At 34.4% G+C, this 6,490-nt stretch overlaps 1 long non-coding RNA gene across 1 annotated transcript; it reads left to right on the forward strand.

Annotated features, from left to right (window-relative positions):
* The first annotated feature begins 5,240 nt into the window (after nt 1-5,240).
* On the forward strand, nt 5,241-5,812 carry LOC113333295. The gene is made up of 4 exons (XR_003351902.1): nt 5,241-5,346; nt 5,426-5,506; nt 5,586-5,672; nt 5,780-5,812. It is a non-coding gene; the product is annotated as an uncharacterized LOC113333295 (long non-coding RNA).
* Nucleotides 5,813-6,490: the final 678 nt, after the last annotated feature.

The following is a 6,490-nucleotide window of genomic DNA, read 5'->3' on the forward strand; positions in this document are numbered from 1 at the left end:
GTGCAACCAGAGCCAAACTTTTGTAGAATGAAAAAAAGACGGTGCCAATTAATGTTATCGAACGCCGTTTTCATATCAACTTTGCGGAGAATTCCCGGAAATTTTTATTTCAACCTACTATAATATATTCATTTTTCACCAAAATCCCATCTAAAATCAGCTTATCTTGGATAAATTCTCCTTGAGAATTTAAAATAAGAACATGTATCACCAGAACCAAGGTACTTATGATTGTTGGATATGACATACTTATTTGGGAATGTCAGGAAATTACACAACGTTTTGCATAAACCAACTTTGTTTTAAGATCTAAGGTACGAAATCACTCTTAGATAAAATAAAACCATTTAGCAGATAAATCTATCCATAATAAGAAATTTTACTTCAGGCCTATATTCAAACCAATAACATGCGTAACAGAAATTATTTTAACACGCAACAAATTGCAAACATAAAGGATGTTTAAAAAGCATTTAGAATTTTAAGTCGATGTTAGTCATCATTTGTGGATCATATTGTTCTTTTACTCTAGTAGGAAAAATATAATTGTACTTATGTATAAAATTTTGCATAATTTGGTCACGTGATCAAGAATGAACAAGTTACCAAATGAAGATGAGGGATTTGAGGCCTGATGTTACCATAAAATGGAGTTTTTGCAATGGAATATTCAGCTACCACTGACATAATTCTAAACGGGGTTAAGTGTTGTAATCCAAGAGAATATCTGAATATGAAACTTTGAAAAAACTTGAAAAGGAGAGGGTACCAACTAGACCACCAACTTTTTGGTGTTGAACCTAACAGACAATTCCTTGTGTGAACTTTATACCAAAAAAAAAACCAGACAAGGAGTTTATTTGGATAATATGTAATCAATAATCGAATATCAATGATGATTTACTTACAACTTACTTATATATACTTCAATTATATAGAATCAATCAATATGATGTGTAAAAGAAATAAAAACAAAACACCAGAAATTTTGTTAATGAGGAAAAAATGCAATTACAGTAAACCCTGGACCTCGTCTAGTTTGAACATTACAATGTATTAGGCTGCTACAAACACGAGCATATTATCTGACTTAACATTAGAATGCAGTTGAGATAGAATAAATTCTTCATGTTATCATATTGATTGCCCCTACGTCTTAAAGGTTGCTCCACAGTCCTTCATGAAGACTAGCATTACCTTGCATCCAACAAGACACATATTAATTTCCTTTTAGATGTTAAATCAAGGTGATAGTGGTCGATCCTTAGACTTAGACAAATTTAAATCGAAATATTAGGTTACCTACTTCTTCAAATTTGTAGATAAACCTTGTTAGAGCACTGCTCGGTCAAACTCGCATGCGTTGCTATCTCAAGCATGTCTGTTAATGTTAGTGGTTAAAACTATAAGTCTTGATTTCTAGTTTCTTATAGCTAAGTCTCGGACTAGGATAGTAAGTGTAGTTGAGCTCAAGGACTTCATGACGATTCATCATACAAGTAGAAGGACCACTCAAGGAACCGGTGGGACTTCTCGATAAAAAGGTATGTGGAGACTTGAACTTATCTGTCACTCAAAATTCCATCTATTCTATCTCCTACTCTTTGAGACAAAAGTCGTATGCTATATATATAGACTAGATTATACACATTTGGTATTTCGAGCCGAGTATACCCCGCCTATCTATATCTCGAAATATGTGTTGGTAAGCTTTTCGCTTCGCCCAAGTTTATCTTTACCTAGTGACGAAAGTCATGAATATTTCAATCACTTTGAAAATTGCTTTGACGAGAAATGGTGTAACAACTACATAACGTCTGTAGATGGTGGATTTTCGACAAGGGATAAAATCGTAAACTCATAATTATACGAAGCTCTGATCCAGCAATCAAACGTGAGTATTGAGACACGGGTCTCTCATCGAATTCTCAACGGAGAGTACTTTCTCTCAGATTACATGTAGATATGTAGTCTCACGACTGGACAACGGTATATCTCATGAATACTGAACACTTTCAGTGATTATTTTTATATAGTATCACGAGATGGACGGCTTCTAGACAGCTTGCTCTGCTAGTATAGAGCGATAACGTCTTCAGGAATAAACAACGAGTTTACCCTGACTATATAAAGGATATGACTTACTGACAAGCTCATATCGGGATAATTAATGCTCCTAGACAGCTTCCTCTGCTAGTATAGAGCCACAAAGTTAATTATTCCTAATTAAGATTAATTCTGCCGTGACATTCACTACTGAATTCCCAGAATAATTTATTATTGCTCCTATTCCATGGTTGAATCCACGACTGGTCCCATGGAATGGCAATAACAATTGCTCATATTCCATGGTCGAATCCACGACTGGTCCCATGGAATGGAAATAAACAATTGTTCTGATTTTATGATCGAATCCACGGCTTGATCTCATAGAATGGCAATAAAAATTGTATTATCTCATTATTCCGATTTCATGATCGAATCCACAACTAGTCTCATAAATGGTAATAGATAAATCTTAATTACTCTGATTTTATGGTCGAATCTACGATCCCATGGAATGGTAATGCTCACTTTATTATCCTGAATTCGTAGTCGAATCCTCAGCTGGTCCTATGAATTAATAATAAACATCGTATTACTCAGTTTTGTGAATTATTCCCAACTGAATTCCACAATTAGTAATAAATAACCAACAACCGGGAGTCTGAGCTACCTCTAAGTAAGCCCCGATTCAAATGGTGAAAGTGTATTCAACGATGATACACTAACACTCACCGCACGAACGAGTATTTAAAAATACAACGAAACGATGAACCTATGTAAAATAGGGAAGACAATAATAAATAATTAAAAATATTGACCAGGGTGCTGGGAGCACGGACACACGACCGACCGACCGTGTCGTGGTCAGTTCCACGCCAATTTTTATATTTTTAATACATTTTTATTATTTTCCATGATTTGATGAAAATTCTCTCGTTTGATCAAATCTCCTTCGTCTCGAGAAAACTCCTCGGTTTCATGGTATTTTCATAAATCCGTAAGAAAATAATATAAAATTAAGGAAAGGAGTGTGGGGCGTGACCATTGGCCAACCGGCCATGCCTTGGTCCCAGCCGGCCCCACACCTCACGGTTTCTTATTATTTTATTATTATTATTTCTCTAATTTCATGAAAAACTCCTTGATTTCATGGTATTTTTGCACAAATCATCAAATAATAAAATAAAATTATGAAAACTTGTGGGACCGGGCCCCTAGCCGGTCGGTCATGCCCTAGACGGTCCCACACACCCCTTTGTTTTGTTATTTTATTATTAGTTTTCCTTGAATTCATCAAATTCCTTGATTTCATGGTATTTCTCTCAAATTAGGAAAAATACCTTCAATTCATCAAAAATACATGAAAAATACACAAAAATTAGGGAAACTCGTGGGACCGGGACCAAGCCGGACGGCCATGCGTTCCACGGTCCCACACGCCCTTATTTTTATTATTTTAATATTGTTTGCTTCCTTCAACTCATGAAAACTCCTTAAATTCATGGAAACTCCCTAAATTCATCAAATTTCTCAAAAATTCATGAATTTTCATAAAATCATCAAAATATTATAAAATTAAGGAAAAGGCACCACGGGACCTTGGTCACGACCGGTCGACCATGCCTTGACCACGGCGGTCCCACGCCTCCTCATTCCTTATTTTATAATTATTTTCTATCATCTCATGAAGTTTCCCTCGTTTCAGCAAAACCCTAATTTTGGCATATTTTCTCGAAGTAGGAATTACCTATAGATCCCCTTATAGTGTTCTTAGTTAGTGGCAGGTCCACCTACTAAAGCCCAGTAAACAAAGGTCCATAATTAAGAGAAAACATAAAAATGGACCTAATTTTTTAAGCCCAGGTCCTTACACGTGCGGGATAACTAATGCGAAATTTAAAAATACCACAAATAACCCTCCCTATTTAACAGGGATTATAAGCATGAGAAGAACATTAACCTTTCATATTCGTTTTCTTCTTATCTTTCTTCTCACTGCTGCTGCAAATGGATTCTGTACAGATCCAAAAAAAATTCTTCAATCTTTCTCGTTTTTATCAAATCAATGTTTATTTTAGGGTTTCACGATCGAATCGTTGTTGTGTTTGATTACGCTTTTCTATCTCCATGTTTGATTTGTTGATTATTTACCAGATCTAGATGAATAATCATATTTTTTGTTCATTTCATTGTTAGATTTACTTATACCACTTCCATTTTGTTGGTTTTAGATGTGTTTCAGTTTTTTTTTGTATATGAAGCAACAGTACGTATATCACGTACTGACAGAAACTCAATTTATTAATAAGAAGAAGATGATGATGATGCATCGTTATGATTTACGACGAGAAGATTTGTTTGTGTTTCCGGGTATGTTTTTTAATCATCTTTTTTGATTATTTTGTTCGTTTTTCTTCATTCGATTTTTTTTCCGATTGTATTATGAAGATCAAATCGATTTTCATGATGCTATTATGTTTTTAGGTTTGATACAGTTTGCTTTTGTGTATGAATTGACAGTACGTATACGACGTACTGATACAAAATTCTTATGATTCGGTTATATTCAAATTTTTGCCATTTTTTTTGGTTCGATCTATGAGTACGTATGTGTAGTACTGAAATATGTGCTTTGATTCGGTTATATTCAGAGTTTTTCCATTGTTTTTGGGTTCGATCCATGAGTACGTATGTGTAATACTGAAGTATGTGCTTTGATTCGGTTATATTCAAAAGTTTTCCACTGTTTTTGGGTTCGATCCATGAGTAAGTATGTGTAATACTGAAATATGTGCTTTGATTCGTTTATATTTCTGAGTTTTGCTATTGTTTTTGGGTTTGATCCATGAGTACATATGTGTAATACTGAAGTATGTGCTTTGATTCAGTTATATGCATGGATTCATCACTTCTTCTTGACATGCAATTGATTTTTTAGTTCATGAATATGAAGTACATATATGACGTACTGTTACAAACTTCTCTCTTACATCAAATAATTTTGACAGAAGCCATTCTGGTTTTTCCTTTTCATGGTATTCCAGTGCATGTATAATGAATTGGAATACTAAATAAGAAAAAGACTATTCTTGTCTCATATTAGTTATTTAGATATGAAATTGATGTATTAGCTTGGATTCAAGATTATGTCCACATAGCCAATCCTTAAGTTAAGGATTTAGTTGCAACAAAGCTAATCATTTCTTATTTCAGATTCAAAGTGATCATTTTGATGAGTTTTTCGCCCCTGAGTTGGACAAACATGGTTATCAAGCTCTCTACAAGAAGAAGACAACAGAGGTTTGCTTGCGGACATTTTTGATTTAATGGTCATAAACTCCAAATATTCAGTTTGTGATAATGAATCTGTTCACTGTAGGTTTACACCGGGACTTATGCTATCGATGGTTGTGCAACATTTTTCCGAAGGGACAGATTTTCCCATGTGAAGAAATACGAGGTTTGGAGATGACAGACTTTCTTTTGAATTATTGTTACTCTGTTGTTTCACATGTTAAACAGTTTACTTTTGTATGTAGGTCGAATTCAACAAGGCTGCTCAGTCACTGACAGATGTTGTGGTCCCAATCACTCAGAAGAAAGCTGCTTTGTCTCGACTTCTTAAGGTGATTTTTCTTCTTTGGGAGTCTCTTATGCAGTTAGTTGGTGCTTAGATTCTTTCCCAGAATCTTACTCCCTGTATTATTCTATTTGTCCATTCAATTTTGTATAGGATAATGTTGCGCTAATAGCGGTTCTGGAAGCGAAATTTAGCAACCAAGGAGCCGATACTCCTGGAAAGCGACAGCTTCTTTGTGTGGTAAGAAAATTGAAATGTCGTTTGTTACATTTTCATTTGTGCAAAGCATCCTAATATGTTACTCTAGTTTGCTATGTATCACTCGATCCTTGATAATCACTTTCAGGGTTTGCTGTAGATATTCAGTAGCTTCTTATGGACATTAATTTTGTTGGTTAGTTTTTTAGTGGTTATGTCACCCTGTTCAATCATGCAAAACTGTACCTCTTTTGTATTAAAGAAATACTAGAGATTAATGGTATGATCCTACAATATATGTGATGTAAAACGTTTTCTAATTTATTTATCATTGATTCTAACAAATATGTACTTTTCCTGTAAGCAGTTCAACAGATACATACTTGAATTCGTAAGCAGCAGATATATACTCGAATTTGTAAGAAGTTTAGCGGATACGTGTTCTATTTGTAAGCAGCGCGACAGATATGTACTCAGATTTGTAAGTAGTGTAGCAGATATGTACTCGAATTTATAAGCAGTGTAGCAGATATGTACTCGAATTTATAATCAGTGTAACAGATATGTACTCAATATAATGAATGTGTAAACACACACGTTTGGTAACAATGGGTATTATGGTCATTTCCATGTTTTAATTAATTTTGGACCTCTAAATAAATAAAA

This window comes from Papaver somniferum, chromosome 1, assembly GCF_003573695.1.
Source record: "Papaver somniferum cultivar HN1 chromosome 1, ASM357369v1, whole genome shotgun sequence".
Taxonomy (NCBI): Eukaryota; Viridiplantae; Streptophyta; class Magnoliopsida; order Ranunculales; family Papaveraceae; genus Papaver; species Papaver somniferum.